This window comes from Callithrix jacchus, chromosome 4 (genome assembly GCF_049354715.1).
Source record: "Callithrix jacchus isolate 240 chromosome 4, calJac240_pri, whole genome shotgun sequence".
NCBI lineage: Eukaryota > Metazoa > Chordata > Mammalia > Primates > Cebidae > Callithrix > Callithrix jacchus.
In genome coordinates, this window is record NC_133505.1 from 15,544,552 (window position 1) to 15,568,769 (window position 24,218).

Consider the following 24,218-nt stretch of genomic DNA (forward strand, 5'->3'; position numbering starts at 1 on the left):
ACTCCGTCTCAAAAAAAAAAAAAAGACTGGTGAAAACATGTTAGAGAAACAGACAAAGGGGACTATTTTCCTTCATGCTTGTTCCCTAGGTTGTTTTTTTTTTTTAATTCTTTTTTTTTTTCTTTCCTGTCCTTTTCTTTTTTTCTTTCACAGAGAGAAGAGTTCACCATGTTGGCCAGGCTTGTCTCAAACTTCTGAATTCAGGTGATTCACCACCTTGGCCTTTCAAAGTGCTGGGATTACAGGCATGAGCCACGACGCCCGGCCTTTTTTTTTCCTCTGTCACCCAGGCTAGAGTGCAGTGGTGCTATCTTGGATGACTGCAAACCCCACCTTCAGGGTTCAAGCAGTTCACCTGCCTCAGCCTCCCAAGCAGCTGGGACTGTAGGTGCTTGGCACCATGCCTGGCTAATTTTTGCATTTGTAGTCATGATAGGGTTTGACCATGTTTCATTTGTTCTCTTGTGATATGGAGTCTTGCTCTGTTGCCCAGGCTGGAGTGCAATGGCATGATCTTGGCTCACTGCAACCTCTGCCTCCCAGATTCAAGCGATTCTCCTGCCTCAGCCTCCTGGGTAGCTGGGACTATACATGCGTGCCACCACGCCCGGCTAATTTTTGTAGTTTTAGTTGAGATGGAGGTCACTATGTTGGCCAGGCTGGTCTCAAACTCCTGTCCTTGTGATTCACCCACTTCAGCCTCCCAAAGTGCTGGGATTACAGGTGTGAGCCACCACGCCCAGCGGACAGATTTGGCTGGAGACTTTGCCAAGGGGCACCTGTGAATCGGGCAGGTTCAATACCTGTCCTTACAAAGCTCTGAGTGTGGTTCAGGAGGCAGACATCACACATGTAGTCATAACGGTGAGTCATGAATGTCAATGCTGGTAAGTGCTTTGAAGAGAAATGCTATTGACAGAGAATAACAGAGATCTCATCTCAAAGGGGGCCAGAGATGGTGAAAGGAAGAAAGGGGAAAACCCAAGGCAGGTTCTCCGAGGAAATGACTTTTAGGTTGAAACGGGGAGGAGGGGGAATCCACCAGGTAAAACGTGGGGAGTGGGGGTTTCTCTTTTAGAACCACATTTTCTTTTTCTTTCTTTCTTTTTCCCCTTTTATAGAAAAAATAAAACATATGTGCAGAGAGCGCTAGTCCCCTGATGACTTCTCTGCCCTTCGTCCTTGTCAGAGAGCACCACTGTCACTCATAATGGCTGCATCTCCAGCAACGTTTGCAGCTCCTCCTGTGATTAATTCTGGCCGTTGGAAGTGCCACTTCTGGGACGCATCCTTAAAGGGAAGTGGTTTTCCTCTTCCTCCAACCTCCCTCTCCCCGGTGACTTGGAACAGGGACTTGGTGTTGAGCCTTCTTCCGTCATTTGGCAGGCCAACACCTGTGGGTGGCAAAATGGCAACTGGGGGCCACTCCAGCACTAACTGCCGACAGTCCTGCTTATATCTGAGACTGAAATAAACTACGGTCTCCTGTAAGCCTTTTTGGCTGGCAGTGGAGATGGATCTCTGTTATATACAATTGAACTTACATCCTAACTAAACACAGTATATAATACTTAGCATAATATTTAAATTGAATAAAAGAGAGTATAGCTGGGAGTGGTGGCTCACGACTTGTAATCCCAGCACTTTGCGAGGCTTAGGTGGGTGGATCACAAGATCAGGAGCTCGAGACCAGCCTGGCCAACAAGGTGAAAACCCGTCTCTACTAAAAAAACAAAAATTAGCTGGGCGGGTGCCTGTAATCCCAGCTACCGAAGAGGCTGAGGCAGGAGAATTGCTTGAACCAGGAAGCCGGAGGTTGCGGTGAGCCGAGATCTCGTCACTGCGCTCCAGCCTGGGAGACAGAGTGAGATTCTGTCTCAAAAAAAAAAAAAAAAAAAATTAAAATTAAAAAATAAATACAATTAAACCACTGGATTCCCTAGTATAATATTCTTTGCCATCTATATCTAGAATAAAGTGTTATCTTGCAGCCTGTGGTACATTTTTTTTTGTTTTTGAGACAAATCTTTCTTTGTTTTGGCTCATTGAAACCTCTGTTTCCCAGGTTCCAGAGATCCTCCTGCCTCAGCCTCCCAAGTAGCTGGGACTACAGGTACACGCTGTGAGGCCTGGCTGGTTTTTTTTGTATTTTTCGTAGAGATGAGGTCTCACCATGTCGCCCAGGCTGGTCTTGAACTCCTGAGCTCAAGTGATCCACTTACCTCAGCCTCCCAAAGTGCTGAGATTACAGGTATGAGCCACCGTGCCTGGCCCCTGTGGTCCATTTAAAAATAAATTTTCGTTAAAAAAAAAAATCTTACAGTAGCTCATCATCTCTTTAGATGTTTTCACTCAGCCACTCCCTACCGTAGCTGTGAATTTGCTCAGCTGCTTTGGTTTTTATTCTGCGCTAAATTCTTTATCACCTGAAATCAAACTAATTCACTTGGAAATAAAAAAAGACTTCATGATACCAAGAGCTGAAGATCAGACTTCGCGTGTGCAGTGATTGGACCCTAAAGCAGGAGGACTAGACTGTCTTTTGCCACCACCACTGCACCTTGATCAGTGTTTGAGGACGTCCCTCCCGCCTTGGTCCCAGTTCGTATTGCTGACTTTTTGTATTGCTACTTGATATCTGAGGTCACCTTAGATTCTGGCTACAATGAGCGAGTTACATTTGAAGAGATGTGGACCAGAGCTCTGGTTTTATGGCATTGGATATGTGAACCATCTTACTCATGACCAGCTGAGGTGAACCCACATGTCCCCCACCTTACCACCACCACGCACATACAGAAAAAGCAAACCTCTATCCAACAAGTGACTTTTTTTTTAAGAAATCAACACAGTGATTCTTTCTTTTTTTTTTTTTTTTTTTGAGATGGAGTCTCACTCTGTCACTCAGGCTGGAGTACAGTGGTGCTATCTCGGTTCACTGCAATCTCCACCTCCTGGATTCAAGCGATTCTCCTGCCTCAGCCTCCTGAGTAGGTGGGATTACAGTCATCTACCACCACCGCCAGTCAATTTTTGTATTCTTAGTACAGACAGAGTTTCACCATGTTGGCCAGACTGGTGTCAAACTCTCAACCTTAGGTGATCTGCCCGCCTTGGCCTCCCAGTGTTGGGATTAAGGTGTGAGCCACTGTGCCCAGGCTAACACAGTAGTTCTCAACATTTACTATTATTTCACATGATAAGCAAAAGCATAAACACAAATTCCAGAAAAGTGAAACTACCTGAAGAACACATGAACATTATTCATGGATCCTCTTGTGAGAAGAACTTGGGCATTCATGATGCTACCGTGTTCGTTAATATTGTGAAAAATACCCAAATAACCAAAGGGTGTTAAACTTTGCTACACACACACACACACACACACACTTAGAACTTGCCATCTATTTATAATGCAACGGCATTCACATGAGAATAAGACTAATTATAGAAATAAATAGATTATGGAAACCTTGGTTGCTCTGTCATAAAATCAATTCATATCTGGGTGGGTCCAAGAGTTTACTTGGCACCATTTTCAACACAACTGAAGGGATTCATCCTGCCTTACAGAAAAAGTCAGCTGGAGAGTTGAATGCAGAATCTCATAATCGGATTTGTGCTCTGGCTTAGTTGATTCTGAAAAGAATTCAGCCAAATAAAAGCAATGCATTAGAGAATACTATTTTAAGCAAAAGATTTTGTGAAATAGCACAGACCCATTGACCATAAATAATTAGTCAATTTAGCATTCCACTACTATTAATTGAACACCTGTAGAGTGAGGGGGACTATTGTGAGGGAAACCTAAGACTGGGGTCACAACAGGGTGTGTACATCTTCTGGTGATCATTTGTATTAGGTCCCAAATTCTTTGCTGGAAAAATATTGTTTTTGAATAGTTGCTTAAAGGTACATTAAAGTGGTCACTTTAAGAAAAGCAGTAAGGCCAGGCATGGTGTCTCATGCCTATGATCTTAACACCTTGGGAAACTGTGGCGGGCAAATGGCTTGAGCTCATGAGTTCGAGACCAGCCTGGGTAACTTGGCGAGAACCTGTCACTACAAAAAAAATAAAAAACTAGCCAGGCCTGGTGGCAGATGCCTGTAGTCCCAGTTACTTGGGAGGCTGAAGCAGGAGGATCACTTGAGCCCAGGTTTGTCAAGGCTGCAGTGAGCCTAAATCGTGCCACTGAACTCTAGCTTGGGAGACAAAGTGAGATCCTGTCTTTAAAAAAGAAATAGCAGTGAAGGCCAGGTGTGCTTGTTAGGCCTGCAATCCCAGCACTTTTGGGAGGCTGAGGCAGGAGGATCCCTTGAGGCCATGAGTTTGAGACCAGTCTGGGCAACATAGTGAGATTCAATCTCTACATTTTACAAAATAATAAAGATTAAATATGTGTGTGTGTGTGTGTGTGTGTGTGTGTGTGTGTGTACATATATGTATACTTTTTTTTCTGAGATGGAATTTTGCTCTGTCGCCCAGGCTGTAGTGTAGTGGGGAAATCTCAGCTCTCTACAACCTCCACCTCCTGGGTTCAAGCAATTCTCCTACCTCGGCCTCCCAAGTAGCTGGGACTACAGGGACACACCAAAATGCCTGGTTCATTTTTGTATTTTTAGTAGAAACAGGGTTTCACCATATTGGTCAGTCTGGTCTTGAACTCCTGACCTTAGGTGATCCACCCATCTGGGCCTCCCAAAGTGCTGGGATTATAGGAATGCCAAGCCTAAAATATTTTTTAAAAGTTAAAAAGAAAATGAGATTAGCAGTGTAAACAGGGATTTGACCTGAGGCTGCTTTTAGCCCTGGCTGTCCATTCTCATGCAAGATCCTTCAAGGTCTAGCCCTGCCTCTCTCCATAGTTTCCTGTCTCAGCACCTATCCCCTCTCTTTTCTACAACCAACTGATCTATAGCTCCCTGTGCCTTTATACAAGTTACTCACTCTTCTTGGACTGCTTATCTTTCCCTTTTGACTTAATTCCTTCTCATTCTTCAAGACTTACCATAGTACATACACAAAAGAACTCAAAGTAGGAACACAAAAAGATTGTTTTTTGAGACCAAGTTTTGCTCTGTCACCCAGGCTGGAGTGCAGTGGCACAATCTTGACTAACGGCAACCTCCGCCTCCCGGGTTCAAGCGATGTTCCTGTCTGTCTCCTGAGTTGCTGAGATTATAGGCACAGCCAATTTTTTTTTTTTGAGGCGGGGTTTCGCTCTTGTTTCCCAGGCTGGAGTGCAATGGAGCGATCTCGGCTCACCGCAACCTCCGCCTCCTGGGTTCAGGCAATTCTCCTGCCTCAGCCTCCTGAGTAGCTGGGATTACAGGCACGCGCCGCCACCATGCCCAGCTAATTTTTTGTATCTTTAGTAGAGACCGGGTTTCACCATGTTGACCTGGATGGTCTCGATCTCTTGACCTCGTGATCCACCCGCCTCGGCCTCCCAAAGTGCTGGGATTACAGGCTTGAGCCACCGCGCCCGGCCGAGGCACAGCCAATTTTTATATTTTTGGTATAGATGGGGTTTCACCATGTTGACCAGACTGGTCTCCAATTCCTGACCTCAGGTGATCTGCCTGCCTTGGCCTCCCAGAGTGCTGGGATTACAGGTGTCAGCCACCGAGTGTGGATTTTATTTTTTTTATTATTTTTTTAAGACATAGTCTCCCTGTGTTGCCAGGATGGAGTGTAGTGGTGAGATCTTGGCTCACTGCAACCTCAGCCTCCTGGGTTCAAGCAATTCCCCTGCCTCAGGCTCCCAAGTAACTGGGACTACAGGTGCGTGCCACCACTCCCAGCTAATTTTTTTTGTATTTTAGTAGAGATAGGGTTTCACCGTGTTGACCAGAGTGATCTCGATCTCCTGACCTCGTGATCTGCCTGTCTCGGCCTCCCAAAGTGCTGGAATTATAGACATGAGCCACTCTGCTGGCCATAAACAGATGTTTATACACTCGTCTTCATGGCAGCTTTATTCAAGGTAGCCAAAAGATCGAAGCCAACCAAGTGTCCACCAGTGAATGAATAGACAAATAAAATATATATTTGGGTGGGGTGTGGTGGCTCACACCTGTAATCCCGGAACTTTTGGAGGCTGGGGCAGGTGGATCACTTAAGGTCAGTAGTTTGAGACCAGCCTGACCAAAATGGTGAAACTCTGTCTCCACGAAAAATACAAAAATTAGCTGGGCGTGGTGGTTTGTGCCTGTAATCTCAGCTACTCAGGAGGCCGAGGCAGGAGAATCGCTTGAACCTGGGAGGTTGCAGTGAGCTGAGATTGCGCCATTGCACTCCAGCCTGGGTGACAGAGCGAGACTCTGTCTCAAGAAAACAAAAATTAAATAAATAAAAAATAAAATGCATATTTATATAATGAAGAATTATTCAGCCTTAAAAAGGTAGGACATTTTGACAACGTTACAATGTAGATGAAACCTGAGGACGTTACGCTAAGTGAAAGAAGCCAGACACAAAAGGACAAATACTGTATAATTGCATTTTATTTATTTTTAAAAAATATTTATTTATTTGGAGACAGAGTCTTGCTCTCTTGCCCAGGCTGGAATGCAGTGGCATGATCTTGGCTCAGTGCAACCTCTGCCTCCAGTTTCAAGTGATTCTCCTGCCTTAGCCTTCCAAGTAGCTGGGATTACAGGTGCCTGCTACCATGCCTGGCTGATTTTTTTTTTTTTTGGTATTTTTAGTAGGGACAAGGTTTCCCCATGTTAGGCAGGCTGGTCTCGAACTCTTGACCTCAGGTGATCCACCCACCTTGGCCTCCCAAAGTGCTAGGATTACAGGCATGAGCCACCACACCCAGCCCATTTTATTTATTTATTTATTTGAGATGGAGTCTTGCTCTGTTTTACAGGTGATATCTTGGCTCACTCCAAACTCTGCCTCCTGGGTTCAAGCAATTCTTGTGCCTATGTTGGTCAGGCTGATCTTGAACTCCTAACTTCAGGTGAGCCACCTGCTTTGGCCTCCCAAAATGGAGGATTACAGGTGTGAGCTACCACACCTAGCCAACAAGCTTATTTATTATTATTATTATTATTTTTTGTGATGAAGTTTCTCTCTTGATGCCCAGGCTAGAGTGCAATGGTGAGACCTTGGCTCACTGCAACTTCCACCTCCTAGGTTCAAGCAATTTTCTTGCCTCAGCCTCCCGAGTAGCTGGGATTACAGGCGTGCGCCACCACATCTGGCTAATTTTGTATATTTAGTGGAGACATGGTTTCTCCATGTTGATCAGGCTGGTCTCAAACTCCTGACCTCAGGTGATCTGCCTGCTTCAGCCTGCTGGGATTACAGGCGTGAGCCACTGCACCTGGCCAACAAGTTTATATTTTGAAAAACAACACAGACATTGTCTCCTCTATGAAACCATCTGACCCCTGCAGTCTGCGATGAGGGTTCCTCCTACAGGACCTGCACCCAGCACAGTCTGGTTCTGGCAGTACAGCATCTCATCATTTTCTCATATTGTAGGGATGCACACCATATAGAAGGTAAAACATTCAGTATCTTTCTTATTGTTGTTATAACAGTTATGATAACATTGATCAGTTGTATTACACTCATTTGTACGAGCTGTCCTTCTAGATCATAAAATCGTTGAAGACAGAAGCTGTCTCTTTTATCTGCGTGTTTCCTAAGACTCACCAGGCATTTGTCCACATGAGTTTATCAAATAACGAAATGAAGTTAAGTGGATTATTCCTGGACACATAGAGAGGGAAAGAAACTTTGGAGACTGAGGAGAACATTGCATCTATCCTCCTGGTACTTGTGAGTGTGTGTATAAAATGCATCACAAAATCCTGCACATAGTAGGCATTCAATAAGCAGTGGTTCTTTTCCGTTTTCCCCTCATTTTACAGAGAAAGTAATTGAGACCCACAAAGGTGAAGTAATTGGCTCAGAGTTAAGTAGCCTGACAACAGAAGAGACAAGCACCGCATCTTCCGGTCTAGTGAGTCCTTTTTTTCCTATAACATGGGAAACATGGAATGTGGGAATGACCCTTGACCCCAATAGCAATAGGTTTACAAATAACTTTTTATTATGGACATTTCAAACATACTAAAAAGTAGAGAGAGCAACGTAATGAGCCCTATATATCCGTCACTCAGCTTCGACCATTGCCAACTCTGTCCATCTTTTCTCATATACGTTTCCTCCAGCCTTCACCCCCACCCCATGCATTTTGAGGCATTTCCTAAACATTTCACAAGTTCTAACTGTATTTTTCATGAAAATTTTTTATGTGTTTAGTCTCTAGAAAGGATGAACTCAGCTGGAAAAGATTTCAATCAGATACACCCCAATTTTTCTATCAAAAAAAATCAGACATCAGATCCTCAAAACACCCACAATATTTACAGACTTTCAGAATCTTGCCTAAGTGTGCATGCCAAAACCTAAGTAACAACCGATTCTTAATCTCTAGAGATCAACAGTCTTCTTCCAACGATTTTTTTCTCTGTTGACTTTTCATGCCCCTATAGTATAATTCTCAGCCTGTTTAAATGATCCTCTCTACCCTGCTCCAAATGCCAACCTTTGTGCTTTTCTTTGTATATAGCTTTTACATCCTAGAATGCCTTCTTTCTTCCAAAATCTTTCAAGATCATTTCAGGAACTTTATATCACCTAAAACATCCTTAGATGGTCTCACCCTTAGAATGACATAGGGTTTGATAGTCACAGCAGTTTTGCATTTTATCATTATTTTATTATGATTATTATTATTGTTATTATTTTTGAGCGAGAGTCTGGCTCTGTTGCCCAGGCTTGAGTACAGTGGCGTGATCTCAGCTCACTGCAACCTCAGCCTCCTGGATTCAAGAGATTCTCCTACCTCAGCCTCTCTAGTAGCTGGAATTACAGGTGTGTACCACCACACCTGAGTTTTTTTTTTCTTTTTTGGTACTTTTAGTAGACACAGAGTTTCACTATGTTAGCCAGGCTGATCTCCAACTCTTGACCTCAGGTGATCCATCCACCTTAGCCTCCCAAAGTGCTGGGATTACAGGCATGAGCCACCACGGTTGGCCTGCCCTTAATTATTAATTGTTATGCATATATCAGTTTTGCCTTCTTAACAAGATTTCAGATTCCTTGATGACAAAGATTTTGTCTTAAAACTTTAAAAAAAATTGTTTTTAGCCTGGGAAATATTGTTAAACCCCATCACTACACAAAAAGTACAATACAAAAAAAAATACAATAAATTTACCTGGTGTGGAACGTACCTGTATTTCTAGCTACTTGGGAGACTGAAGCAGGAAGATCACCTGAACCCAAGGAGGTGGAGGCTGCAGTGAACCATGATCGCACCAGTGTAGTCCAGCCTGGGTGACAGAGTGAAACCTCATTTCAAAAATCAAAAACAGAGCTGGGCACAGTGGCTCACGCCTGTAATCCCAGCACTTTGGGACACTGAGGCGGGTGGATCACCTGAGGTCAGGAGTTCGAGACCAGCCTGACCAATATGGTGAAACTCCATTTAAAAAAAATAATAATAATAAGGCCAGGTGCGGTGGCTCACGCCTATAATCCCAGCACTTTGGGAGGCCGAGGCGGGTGGATCACAAGGTCAAGAGATCGAGACCATCCTGGTCAACATGGTGAAACCTCGTCTCTACTAAAAATACAAAAATTAGCTGGGCATGGTGGTGCGCGCACCTGTAGTCCCAGCTACTCGGGAGGCTGAGGTGGGAGAATTGCTTGAACCCAGGAGGCAGAGGTTTTGGTGAGCCGAGATTGTGCCATTGCACTCCAGCCTGGGTAACAAGAGCGAAACTCCGTCTCAAAAAAATAAAAAATAAAAAATAAATAAATAAAATAAAATAAAAAAAAATCAAAAACAGAAACAAATTGTTTTCGTGTGTGGATATTTCCTCTCGTTCCTCCTGCCCCTGTTCTAAGACCACCAATGGGGTGTGGAGCATGTACTGAGTTGCTCATTATAGTTTGTTGATGAATCTTTGCACACCCACATTTTGGGCCGTTCATATACCCCTTTTATTTTTTTTGAGATGGAGTCTTGCTCTGTCACCAGGCTGGAGCACAGTGGCACAGTCTCGGCTCACTGCAACCTCTACCTCCTGGGTTCAAGTGATCCTTCTGCCTCAGCCTCCTTAGTAGCTGGGACTACAAGCGCATGCCACCACGCCTGGCTAATTTTGTATTTTTAGTAGAGATGGTGTTTCACCATGTTGGCCAGGATGATCTCCATCTCTTGATCTTGTGATCCGCCTGCCTCGGCCTCCCAAAGTGCTGGGATTACAGGAGTGAGCCACCCCTCCTGGCCTACTTTTTTGTATTTTTAGTAGAGACAGGGTTTCACCATGTTGGCTAGGTTGGTCTTGAACTCCTGACCTCAAGTGATCCACCTGTTCCGCCTCCCAAAGTGCTGGGATTATAGGTGTGAGCCATTGCAACTGGCCACTATCTTTTTTTTTTTTTGAGACGGAGTTTTCGCTCTTGTTACCCTGATTTATATGCAACCTTGAGTGGAGGCTGGAGTGCAATGGTGCGATCTCGGCTCACTGCAACCTCCGCCTCCTGGGTTCAAGCAGTTCTCCTGCCTCAGCCTCCCGAGTAGCTGGGATTACAGGCACGTGCCACCATGCCCAGCTAATTTTTGTATTTTTAGTAGAGATGGGGTTTCACCATGTTGACCGGGATGGTCTCGATCTCTTGACCTCATGATCCACCCGCCTCGGCCTCCCAAAGTGCTGGGATTACAGGCATGAGCCACTGCGCCCGGCCAACTGGCCACTATCTTAACTATTTTTAAGTGTACAGCTCAGTGATATTAAGTCCATTCACATTATCATGTGACCATCACATTCATCTAACAACAGAAAGATTTTCATTTTCCAAAATCGAAACTCTGTGTCCACTAAATACTAACTGCCCATCCCCTCCTCTCCCCAGCCCCTGGCAACCACCATTCCATTTTCTGCCTTTATGAATTTGCTATTCCAGATACCTCACATGAGTGGAAGCAGACAGTATTTGTCCTTTTATGTCTGGCTTATTTCATTCGGCACAGTGTCCTCAATGTTCATTGAGGTTGTAGCATGTGTCAAAAGGGTTTGCTGTTGTTGCTGCTCTTTCTCCTAGAGCCAAGATCTAACTCGGTCACTCAGGCAGGAGTGCAGGGGCAAGATCATGGCTCATGGCAGCCTCAACCTCCTGGACTTGATCCTCCTACACCAGTCTCCTGAGTAGCTGGGACTACAGGCATGTGCCACCGAACCCAGCTAATTTTCTATTTTTTGTAGAGATGGGGTCTCGCTATGTTGCCCAGGCTGGTCTGAAACTCCTGGCCTCAAGTGTTCCTCCTACCTAGGCCTCCCAAAGTTCTGGGATTACAGGCATGAGCCACTGAACCTGGCCTGTTTCTTTCTTTTCCTTCCTTCCTTCCTTCCTTCCTTCCTTCCTTCCTTCCTTCCTCCCTTCCTCCCTCCCTCCCTCCCTCCCTCCCTTCCTCCCTTCCTCCCTTCCTCCCTTCCTCCCTTCCTTCGTTCCTTTCCTTCCTCCCTCCCTCCCTCCCTCCCTCCCTCCTTCCCTCCTTCTCTCCGTCCCTATCTCCCTCCCTCCCTTTCTCTTTCTTTATTCGGGTAGTAATTGTTTTGGGTTTTGTTTTTTAAAAAAAGAGAGAGGGCTGGGCGCAGTTGCTCATGCCCATAATCCCAGCACTTCGGGAGGCCAAGGCGGGCAGATCACGAGGTCAAGAGATCAAGACCATCCTGGCCAACATGGTGAAACCATGTCTCTACTAAAAAATACAAAAATTAGCTGGGTGTGGTGGCACGCGCCTGTAGTCTCAGCTACTTGGGAGGCTGAGGCAGGAGAATTGCTTGAACCCAGGAGGCTGAGGGTGCAGTGAGTCAAGAACGTGTCACTGCACTCCAGCCTGACGACAGAGTGAGACTCTGTCTCAAAAAAATGAGACAGATTTTTTAGAAATCCACACAAATATTTATTGATGAAATGATAAAAAGTCTGGGAATTGCTTCAAGATGTCGTCGTGGGGTGAGTGGGTGGGGGTCCATTTGAAATAAGATGGGCCATACGTTATTAATTGTTGCAGCTTTGTGACAGGTGCATAGGGGAGTCATTATATGATAGCTATGTTGATCTATGTTTGACACTTTTCTTTTTTTTTTTTAAGATGGGGTTTCACCATGTTGGCCAGGCTGGTCTCAAACTCCTGACCTCAGGTGATCCACCCACCTTGGCCTCCCAAAGTGCTAGGATTACAGACATCAGCCACCACACCCAGCCGACACTTTTCATGCTTAATTATTAAAAAGCACACAAACCAGTGGCTCCCGCCTGTAATCCCAGCACTTTAGAAGGCTGGGGCGGGCAGATCGCAAAGTCAGGAGTTCAAGACCAGCCTGACCAACATGGTAAAACCCCATCACTACTAAAAACACAAAAGTTAGCCAGGTTCACTGGGGAAACTGAAGGAAAAAAAAATTAGCTGGGCGTGGTGGCATGTTCCTGTAATCCCAGCTACTCAGGAGGCTGAGGCAGGAGAACTGCTTGAACCCGGGAGGTGGAGGTTGCAGTGAGCCAAGATCATATCACTACACTCTAGCCTGGGTGATCCAGCAAGACTCCGTCTCAAAAAGAAAGCACACACACTTGTATCTGGAAGGGCATGTGCTGTTCCTTTAACACTGCTCTCCTGAAACGTGACCCCTTCCCTCTTTTCCACATTTGTGGTCCTGGAGGATGGTGTCTGTTCTCTGCTGAAGCAGGACGGGAGCCTGGGCAGAACTGTTTACACTGGCACTTTGGGCCCAGTGATACACCGCCAAGGTTGCATATAAATCAGGTATCCCTTAGCCACTCTCACTGATGGATTTATCTGGCTGTGCTGCTTAGAATTTGGGTAGGTGTTTAGCATCCAGACACACAAAGTCAGAGGATTTGTCCTTGTGCCCTTGCTTGGCATGCATGGATTTGTTCAGCATGACCCAGGCTGGCTGAGAGGGGCCCATTCGAGTCATACCAGGTGACCCGGTATGACTCCAGGTACACTCCATCTTCATCTGGGGCTTGTCAACTGTCTGGGGAGTTTAGTTGAGGGTAGTGGAGGGGAGGGCTGGTAAACAAATAAATAAAACCAGCCTCATCCTATTAAACTCCTTAAGAGCCTTGGTCCATCCTGGGGGTGTGGGGAGTAGAAAGTAAATTGCTTCCCTTTAGGAGTTGAATTAACTCTTTCAGGCCAATAGAATTAGTTCAGTAATTACTATCCCCTTGCCTTAGGATTTCCCCCAATGGTATTTTTAATGAGCCACGTCTCCCTATCTCTTCCGATGCCACGATTTAACAGAATTGACTGGTAAACTCAGCCAACAACAGGTTTGACTAATTTTTTTTTTCTCAGAATAGACCAGGTGTTCTTGTGAAGGGATCAATTGACTGCTTGTTTCAGAACTGAGAAGGCGCAACCTCATTAGAGGCCGCCAGTAGATGAGCCCTCTAATCCTTATTCATTTTCAGAGCAAGAATTGTAGTGTCTTACACTCCAGCCGGTCGGGGAGCCTTTTGTGTTGCTATCAAGTCTGAGTTCCTTGTTTCCAATTTGCTACATAATTTCTCTTCTGGCTTGTAGCTTCGGAGAAAAGGAGTAACAGTAAGCAAGTTTTAACTGACACGTTTTGAAACTTGAAAGTTAAACATCTAGACAGGTTAGCAGTTGCCTTTAAAAAGCTTTAAAGAAGATTGCAGTTGAATTGATTTTCAACTTCGCAGGCAGCCGTGTTTATAATTGAACAGCTCTGAAATTCCAAGAAAAGGTCTACTTTTATTTGCTAAATATCTCATCTCCCTCTGCAGCACAGAAGGTTGGAGAAATGGGAAAAATAAGGATTAGTATCTTTTTAATTAAAAGTAATCTTGGGAGGTTTTAAGGACTTCTCTCCACTCTCTTTTAAGCAGAAAAGTAGAGAACTTCCCTACAATGGCCTTTTAAAGAGAAGCTGCCTAAGACAGAAGGGTTGATGCCTGAAGTAGGTTAGTAAATGGCTCCCATTTGAGAGATAAATTTACTCGGAGACCATTGGAGTGTCGTTTAGTACCTTGGAAGAGATAATTAAACCAAATATTAGCCTGGTGTCTTGAAAGGGTTAACTCATCTCTCAAGGCCACGCAGTTGATTTCTAGAGAGCACTTTATTCACCTCCCCCAATCCCAGGATGGAGCCCTTTGTCTCCAGCTCCTCTGAGCTGGGGCTGTACAGCTGGTATCAAACACATTTGGACTTCCCAAAGACTTAAGCGCCTTCAGAATCAGGCTCTGTTCTGCACAGTTCCCCTAAAGAGGCTACAGTCTGTTGTGTGTTAGCACACAAACTTGTCATGTATGTAGCTGCTGTGTGCTGGTCAGCTCTTAATAAAGCTATACATTCATAAAGGAAAGAAGCCTCGCCGTTCCTCGGCGTGTGGGCTTTGGAATCAGGCATTCAGGTTTGGATGCTGACCCTGATCGTTACTAGCTGGGTGACCTTGGGCACGTTATTTAGCAACTCTAAAGGTTAGTTTCTTTCTCTACAAAATGGGACGATGGAACTACATCCCTTCCAGGGAGCTAAGACCTCGAGGAGGAAGGCTCAGGGAGTGTTTGTTGACTGAAGGCCTGTTTTGTGGCTCAGGGCCTAGTGCTGAATGAGCTCTCCATGGGTGTTAGTTACTGCTGTTATTATTATTATTGTTGTGAAATCTTCCCTGTCTTCTCCGTGAAGTCTCTATGGGGTCCCCTAGAAAAAGCTAATGACTCCCTACTGCGTTCCCATCACAGTTTGCAGGTGCCCCTAGTATAGCTCTTCCCACATTGTATTAGATATAACTGCTTGTTTTCCCCACCCTGACAGTTCTTGTAGAAATGAAAATAGTGCCTGGCATAGAGGAGGTGATCAATAAATGTAACTTCATTTTATTTATTGAGAATCTGACTTGGAGGGGGGCGGTAGCTCACGCCTATAACCCCAGCACTTTGAGAGGCCAAGGTGGGCGGATCACCTGACTTCGAGACCAACATGGAGAAACCCTGTCTCTACTTAAAAAATGCAAAATTAGCCGGGTGTTATGGCACATGCCTGTAATCTGTGCTATTCGGGAGGCTGAGGCAGGAGAATCACTTGAACCTGGGAGGAGGAGGTTGCTGTGAGCGGAGATTGCACATTGCACTCCACCCTGGGCAACAAGAGCAAAACTCTGTCTCGAAAAAAAAAAAAAAAGAGTCTGAATTAATAGACACATCTTTTTCCAACAAATGCTCATTGGATGTCTACTGCAAGTAGATACTATTGCTTTCTCCATTTCATAATGGAGGAAAAGAAGGCTTGATGTAGTCAAAGTTACCCAAAGCCAACTAGAAGTAAGGGATAGAGCTAGGATTCAAACCCAAGTGTGTGAGAGCTGGGACAATATGCTACTGATCTTTGCATACTTATTTTTTTAATTTTTATTTTTTCAGAGATGTTGTGGGGGGCGTCTCACTACTTTGCCCAGGCTGGTCTTGAACTCCTGGGCTCAAGCAATCCTCCCACTTCAGCCTCCCAAGGTGCTGGGATTATAGGCATGAGCCAACTCACTCTGCCCTCTTAGCACCTAGTGCAATTCCTAACACCTGGTGAATGCTCCCTAAATACAGAATGCAATAGATGCTTTAGAGTTAGCTGTCATTCTTCATCCTGCCAAGCTAGAGAAGACCCAATGACTCTTGTTTTTGTTTAGTTTTGTTTCTTGCTTTGAGACCGAGTTTCATTCTTGTTGCCCAGGCTGGAGTGTAGTGGTGCTATCTTGGCTCACTGCAACCTCTGCCTCCCAGGTTCAAGTGTTTCTCCTGCTTCAGCCTCCCAAGTAGCTGGAATTACAGGTGTCTGCCATTACACCTACTAATGTTTTTGTATTTTTAGTAGAGACGGGGTTTCACCACATTGGCCAGGCCTGGTCTCGAACTCCTGACCTCAGGTGATCCACCAGCCTCAGCCTCCCAAAGTACTGGGATTACAGGCGTGAGCCACCATGCTTGGCCTCCAGTGACTCTTCTCAGATCTGTTCGTTGTGCTGGTTTTATGGCTGTTCGTTCTCAGATCCAGTCCTCACACTGCCCCTGATTTGGTCTGGATCATGCACAAGGGGGTTGGTATGCAAATGGCATGGCCTAGGCTCCCTCCTCAACTGGCTCCCAGCTGGGTTTCACCAATGGGAGGCCACCCAGTGGGAGGTGTAACCATGGAGGCAATGCAGCCACAGTCAAAGACACTGCCTAAAACAGAGAGGAAGGGAAGAACTACTCTGACTTCTTCCTTCTTCCCGTATTCTTCCTCCTTTCAGGGCCTCCCGCTGACTGACCATAGTTAGATTCCAGCAGGTAAGGCAGCCTGAGGAATAAAGTTTGCTCAGGCGAGGCCGGGCGCAGTGGCTCTCGCCTGTAATCCTAGCACTTTGGGAGGCCGAGGTGAGTGAATCACCTAAGGTCAGGAGTTCAAGACCAGCCTGGCCATCATGGTGAAACCCCCATCTTAAAAAAAAAAAAAAAAAAGTTTGCTCTGGCAAATTCCTCTGTGATGCAGGGGTGCAGTGAATGGATCTGAGAGCAGTCAGGCAAACTGTTCTTCCTTCTCTCTAGGTACAAGTTTCTTCCAATCCGGAGCTTTGTTAGATATAGAAGGTTCTGAATTGGGAGGAGCTATCTGGAAAAGTAGATGGTGGTGGGTGGGGAAGAGGGCAGAAATCCTCTCTCTCCCTTTTTTTTTTTTTTGCGACAGAGTCTCGCACTGTCCCCCTAGGCTAGAGTGCAATGGCTCGATCTCGGCTCACTGCAACCTCCATCTCCTGGGTTCAAGTGATTCTCCTGCCTCAGCCTCCTGAGTAGCTGGGATTACAGGCATGTGCCACCATGCCTGGCTAATTTTGTATTTTTTAAAATAGAGACGGGTTTCTCCATGTTGGCCAGGCTGGTCTTGAACTCCTGACCTCAAGTGGTCTGCCCGCCTTGGCCTTCCAAAGTGCTGGAATTAGACATGAGCCACTACACCCGGCCAAAGTGTATCTTAAAGCAGAGGCTAATACATGTTTTTAACTTGCACATTTTGTTTTTTTAATATACCATTTACCCTGTGAAAAATGGTCACTTATCTGGAAGATGTATTCACTTAAGACTCCCACTAGAGTGGCCACAGGAACATTGTTCGTGAATTTGTGGCAGAATGAGACTCATCAATAGCTCTCCTAATAAATATAGATTAAAAGGATATCCAATATCTGCCTTAAACCCACAAAGGAATATAAATTTGCAGCAAGAGATCAAGACTCTAATGAAGGCAGCAGGGGATGGCTTTAAAGACAATTCCCTGTTGCGACTTGATGATGAAAATCAGTCTTAACTGTGCATTTAATTTCTTTTGTGGGTTCAAAGCAGATCCCTAAAGTTTTATTCGAGGAAGGTTAATCATGATAGTCTTTGGAGTCTATAATGCTTCTATTATTGGGTAGAGTGAGTAAAAAATATTTGTGTGAATAATATTTTGCCTTTTTAAAGTGAGGTGTTATGTAGAAAAAAAAAGAACCTGCAAAAATACTATCTTTGTAGACATCTTTGAAGAAATAAATGTGGGAAAAGGTGTAGGATTCATTAATACACAGCATTTATTTGTAAAAAAAAAATGCCTTCCTAACTTTCCACAAAACCCATGTTTCCTAAGCAAAATTCTGTATGTTAAATATGTAAAGGAACCTTATTTTTAAATAAAAAGGAAATAAGAGCAACAACAAAACTTTCCTTGATGAGGTGGTAGAGCCCTATTTAATGCAGAGCAACATTTTAGAAGTCCATGGCAGGTTCATAAAATTTGTGCACTCTCTCTTCCTTTTTTCTTATTGATTTCCCTTTTTGGCCTCTCTGTGCCTTTCGGGAGTGGCTTAAATTGTCAAATATACCATACTTTATTGACTTTCCCGCCTTCTGTGATCCTCTAAGCTCAGCTTCCCAAGTAGCTGAGACCACAGGTTGCACACCACTATGCCTAGCTAATTTTTATTCATTTTCATTTTTTGTAGAGATGAGGTCTTGCTATGTTGCCCAGAATTCATCTTCTACTCTTTGCTTCCTCTTTATTTCTCTCTAGCTCTAAGCCAGAAGTCTTCCCACTTCGCTATACATAAGGATCAAATGAGAATTTGAGTTAGAACTGCAGTGATTTCTGGGCTGGGCACGGTGGCTCACGCCTGTAATCCCAGCACTTTGGGAGGCCAAGGTGGGTGGATCACTTGAGGTCAGGAGTTCGAGACCAGCCTGGCCAACATGGTGAAACCATGTCTCTACTAAAAATACAAAAATTAGCTGACATGGTGGCACACTCCTGTAATTTCAGCTAATTGGGAGGCTGAACCTGGGGTGCAGAGGTTGCAGTGAGCCGAGATCCTGTCACTCCACTCCAGCCTAGGTGACAGAGCGAGACTCCATCTCAAAAAATAAAAATAAATCAACCTCCAAAATTTAGTGATTTCTGTGTTACCATCCAGGAATCGTGAGTTTTGCCAAACATTCTAAGTATTGCTGTTGTAGGTGTTGAAATATACTATTAGGTTATGGAGTAAGATGTGAGCTTTCACCAGGGTATTTTCATTTTATTAAGAAGAATGAATCTTTAATCTGAATTACAGGCACCAGTAATCTTTGTGGCTAGAGGGTTTCTTCGGAGGAGCTTAGCCTCCTGACAGATTCTGTTGTAAGGCCCCCAGTTCTCCTTGCTTCCCTCTGGCTCCTTCTTTACCCCTACTAATTAACAGAGGCAATGGGGGTGCGATGGGGGTGGGGCCACTGAGGTCTAAGGATATTATCAATCTACGATTTAGAATTCAAGGGCTTGGCGAATCACTCTTTGGACTCATGGCCTCGCCTCCTCAAGCGCCAGGACAACTGGCCGGAGCCACCGTGGCCCCCGCGAATCACTCTTTGGTAGATGACTTTTTAGCTGTGGTTTTGAAAATTTAACACAAGCTGAAAAGTAATCAAATTCTATATTCAGAACTTGCCTTACATACAGGAAGTTCCTTCTGTAACCTGAGTTAAAGGGAATTGGTTTTTAACAATGGCTCCATTCGTCAACATAGCTGAAATTGTACCATTACAAATGATGGCCTTTGGACCCTGGAAAATTGTTAGACCTCAAAAGTCTAACAATTAACAATGCACCACACACTTCTAGGTCAATATCACCTTAAACTGGAGCCAGTGAACATTTTGGTGGTAGTCTAGGATGACTGGAATTAGGACCGTAAAAAGTGGCGGTGAGCGCGGAGAGAACGCCACGAAGGCCTCGGGCACACTACGAGAGTACAAGGTGGTGGGTCTCTGCCTGCCCACCCCCAAATGCCACACACCGCCCCTCTACCGCCGGCGAATCTTTGCGCCTGATCACGTCGTCGCCAAGTCCCGCTTCTGGTACTTCGTATCTCAGTTAAAGATGAAGAAGTCTGCTGGGGGCAGGTGTTTGAGAAGTCCCCCCGCCCCTGCGGGTTAGGAACTTCGGCATCTGGCTGCGCCATGACTCCAGGAGTGGCACCAATATGTACCGGGAATACCGGGCGCTGTCACCCAGTGCTACCGACACATGGGCGCCCGGGCCCACTCCACCCAGATCATGAAAGTGGAGGAGATCGCAGCCAGCAAGTGCCGCCGGCCTGCTGTCAAGCAGTTCCACGACTCCGGGATCAAGTTCCCGCTGTGCCACCGCGTCCTGCGCAGTCCATACAAACTACCCGTCACCACAAGCTACGTGTCACCACCAAGAGGCCCAACACCTTCTAGGTGCTGGGCCCTTGCCCGCGTGTGCGCAAATAAACCCAGGAACACCCCGGTAAAAAAGAAAAAATAAAGTGGGAAAGAAGAGGAGAAAGAGGAGTTTTTATTTACTCTGAACACATAAAGAAATAAAATATTTAAATTAAAATTGGCTCATGCCTGTGATCCCAGCACTTTGAGAGGCCAAGGCGGGTGGATCACTTGAGGTCAGGAGTTGGGAGACCAGCCTGGCCAATATGGTGAAACCCCGTCTCTACTAAAAATACAAAGATTAGCCGGGCATAATGGGGGACACCTGTAATCCCAGCTACTCAGGAGGCTGAGGAAAGAGAATCGCTTGAACCTGGGAGGTGGAGGTTGCAGTGAGCCGAGATTGCAACACTGTACTCCAGCCTGGTGGTCAGAGTGAGACTGTGTCTCAAAAAAGAAAAATAATTAACAAAGCAAAAAAAAAAAAAGTAAGAATGGCTCTTTGGATGAATCTCATACAAATTCTGAAAAACTCTTGACCAGGCAGAGTGGCTCACACCTGTAATTCCAGCACTTTGGGAGGCCCGGGTGGGTGGATCACCTGAGCTCAAGAGTTTGAGACCAGCCTGGCCAACAGGGCAAAACCCCATCTCTGCCAAAAATGCAAACATTAGCCAGGCATGGGCAAGCACCTGTGGTCCTAGCTACTTGGAGGGGCTGAGGCCAGAAGATCCCTTGAGCTAGGGAGGCAGAGGTTGCAATGAGCCAAGATCGCACCATTGCACTCCAGCTTGGGTGGCAGAGCAAGACTGTCTCAAAAAAGAAGTGTATATTTATTCTATATGTTTTCTTTTTTCAAGCAAGAGATCAGGTAATCTTTTCTGATATCAATATACAGTGAGAAAACAGTAGATACTTTTAGTATGATGCAGTACATATTGAAATCAATTACAAATATCAGTTTTAAATATTAACGTCTACTGTACTCAGTTTGGGATCTTAGGAAAAAATATTCAACATAATTTAAAATCCTGAGGCTGGGCTTGGTGGCTCTCATATGCAATCCCATCACTTTGGGAGGCCAAGGTGGGTGGATCGCTTGAATTCAGGAGTTGGAGACTAGCCTGGGCAACATGGTGAAACCCTGTCTCTACAAAAAAATACAAAAATTAGCTGGGCATCATGACGCGCATGCCTGTGGTCCCAGCTACTTGGGAGGCTATGGCAGGAGAATCGCTTGAGCCAGGGAGGCGAAGGTTGCAGTGAGCCGAGATGGCACCACTGCACTCCAGCCTGGGTGGCAGGAATGAAAGAAACCCTGTCTCAAAGACGAAAAATAAAACTATGAAATTATTATAGAAAAGGATATTTTCAGGCTAGAAGTGTGTATTTGAATCATGCAAGGTGTACTAAATTATGCTGAAGCTGTAACAAACTCTGAAAATGATCTCCTTTCGGGCAGTTACAGAAACAACTTGGAGGAGTCACAGATTGACCTGTATTTTTCTCTCTCTATTCTCTCTCTCTTACCTAGGTCAGTAAATTTTCTTTCTTTCTTTCTTTTTTTTGAGATGGAGTTTTGCTCTTGTTGCCCAGGCTGGAGCGCAATGGTGCGATCTCGGCTCATCACAACATTTGCCTCCTAGGTTCAAGCGATTCTCCTGCCTCCGCCTCCCGAGTAGCTGGGATTACAGGTATGCATCACCACACACAGCTAATTTTGTATTTCCAGTAGAGATGTGGTTTCTCTATGTTGGTTAGGCTGGTTTTGAACTCCCAACCTCAGGTGATCTGCCCGCCTCGGCCTCCCAAAGTGCTGGGATTACAGGCAGGAGCCACCACACCGGCCTTTGAACTGATTGTTTTTATTTTATTTATTTTTTTTTTTGAGACGGAGTTTTTCGCTCTTGTTACCCAGGCTGGAGTGCAGTGGAGCAATCTCAGCTCACTGCAACCTCTGCCTCCCGGGTTCAAGTGATTCTCCTGCCTCAGCCTCCCGAGTCACTGGGATTACAGGCACGCGCCACCATGCCCAGCTAATTTTTTGTATTTTTAGTAGAGACGGGGTTTCACCATGTTGACCAGGATGGTCTCGATCTCTCGACCTCGTGATCCACCCGCCTACGCCTCCCAAAGTGCTGGGATTATAGGCGTGAGCCACAGCGCCTGGCCATATGACCAATTCTTATACAAGGAATTAAGGCTGCAACAATTTGAGCCATGTATGTTTATGTGAAATCAGATTTCTTTTTTCAAGAAAATTTATGGAATTTGCATTCTTATTTTTTGTTTGTTTGTTTGTTTTGAGACAGAGTCTTGCTCTGTCGTCCAAGCTGGAGTGCAATGGTGTGATCAGCTCACCAGCACTTCCGACTCCCAGGTTCAAGTGATTATTCTGCCTCAGCCTCCTGAGTAGCTGGGACTACAGACACGTGCCACCAGGCCTGGTTAATTTTTGTATTTTTAGTAGAGACCAGGTTTCACCGTGTTGGCTAGGCTGGTCTCAAACTCCTGACCTCGTGATCCACCTGACCTGGCCTCCAAAAGTGCTGGGATTACAGGTGTGGGCCACTGTGCCCGGCCTGTGTTCTTATTGTGTAGGCTCTAAACTACGGTAATGATAAGTGCAAACAAGTGTGTTCAACTGTGGGTATGATGTTGGTCCTCTATCCAAGCCACCAAGTGTGTGCGTTTTGCTGGGAAAATTACACACTCTGCAGCAGCCCCTCGAACGCCGATACCCGTGCACGGGTGTAATGGGAAACATTTGAGTCTGCTCGCAAAGATTCGCTCAGTGTGAAATGTGTTCCTAACACAATGGTCAGATCGAAAGGAGTTTCATTGCATGGCTAGGCATTTCTCCTTTCTTTGGGGAATATAAAAGGTGAATGCAATACTTTCCAGTTTAAAGTTACCGCAAAACTTCATCATCGTAACCTCAAAATCTACTCCAAAAATTATAGAGAACCAGAGGCCTTGAGCTGGCTGCAACCGCCTGTTTGATCTTGGTTAAGTTCCAAAAAGCCAGTGAGAGTTCAAAGCAGGGCCAGGGGCGACTCCACACTTTAATCCCTGCTCCTCTTTCCCTTCGCTCTGCACTCCCACTCTCCATCCTGCAGTATATATCCATTTCAATAACCCTGGACATTGTAGATTCTAGAACAATGAGGAAAGCGTCTCTCCTTATTGATACTGACAGGCCTTTTGGTCAGAAAATGTCCCTCAACAGATGTTAGAAAATGTGGTCATAAACCAGAAAGATATCTGTTACAACTTTTAAGGCCTTTTTATTTCCAACTCTCTACGTTCCATTGGATAAGGTTTAATTTTTTTTCTTTCTTTCTTCAGAAATCCCTCTTGAGGGTTCAGGATACAGGAAAAGCAGATGCCTGAAGATAAGTTGTTGACTTGGCTTCTACTTAGTAACCCCTTTCTTTCTTTCTTTTTTTTTTTTAATTATTTTTTGATTTACTTAATTAATTTATTTTTGAGACAGAGTCTCACTCTGCTGCCCAGGCTGGAGTGCAGTGGCATGATCTCAGCTCACTGCAACCCAGCATAGAAGAATTCGAAATAAAATTCCCAATGATGACAAAATCATTCTTTATAAATAAATAAAACTGGAGTTTTAACACTGTACCATAATGCCTTCTTCTTTTCCAAGAAAACTATTCTCTATATCATGAACCAAGGAAGTATGACAAACAATGGAAAAGGGAGAAAAATGAATGCAAATGCTTACCCAGGTGACAGTGATGACAGCTGTATGCGGCTTTGCTTCCGGGTCACCCAGAGCCCAAGTGAGTCTTCCACTTGCTGAAATAAGCATTCCCACCAGGCGCAGTAGCTCAGGCCTGTAATGCCAGCACTTTGGGAGGCCACGTGGCAAGGATTGCTTGAGTCCAAGAGTTCAAGACCAGCCTGGGCAACATAGTGAGACCTTTTCTCTACAAAAAATAAACAAAAATGTCTGGGCATGGTGGCTCACTCCTGTATTCCCAGCACTTTGGGAATATAAAAGGTGAATGGGGCAAATCTTCTCACCTCTGAGGTGGGAGGATCACCTGAGGTCAAGAGTTCAAGACCAGCCTGGCCAACACGGTAAAACCCCATCTCTACTGAAAATACAAAAAAATTAGCCAGGTATGGTATCATGTACCTGTAGTCCCAGTTACTCGGGAGGCTGAGGCAGGAGAATTGTTTGAACCTGGGAGGTGGAGGCTGCGGTGAGCCGACATGGCGCCACTGCACTCCAGCCTGAGCAAGACAGAGGGAGACTCTGTCTCAGAACAACAACGAACAACAACATCAACAACAAAAAACGAAAAATAAAATTAGCTAGGTGTGGTGACATGCACCTGTAGACCCAATTACTTGGGAGGCTCAGGTGGGAGAT

At 45.1% G+C, this 24,218-nt stretch overlaps 1 long non-coding RNA gene and 1 pseudogene across 3 annotated transcripts in view; one reads left to right on the forward strand and one right to left on the reverse strand.

Moving 5' to 3' along the window:
* The window catches only part of LOC144582024 (uncharacterized), a 72,406-nt gene that overhangs the window by 40,241 nt on the left and 7,947 nt on the right, over nucleotides 1-24,218 (reverse strand). The window contains exons 2-4 of one of the 3 annotated variants that reach the window (XR_013533711.1): nucleotides 23,565-23,769; nucleotides 9,265-9,363; nucleotides 1-3,639 (exon numbers count right to left, since the gene is read on the reverse strand). The exon at nucleotides 1-3,639 is cut by the window's left edge and continues 27,225 nt beyond it. This is a non-coding gene — a long non-coding RNA (uncharacterized LOC144582024). The remainder of the gene's footprint in view (nucleotides 3,640-9,264; nucleotides 9,364-23,564; nucleotides 23,770-24,218) is intronic. The other 2 variants (XR_013533712.1, XR_013533713.1) reach the window with 2 other exon arrangements.
* On the forward strand, nucleotides 19,308-19,858 carry LOC100406189 (large ribosomal subunit protein eL20 pseudogene; annotated as a pseudogene).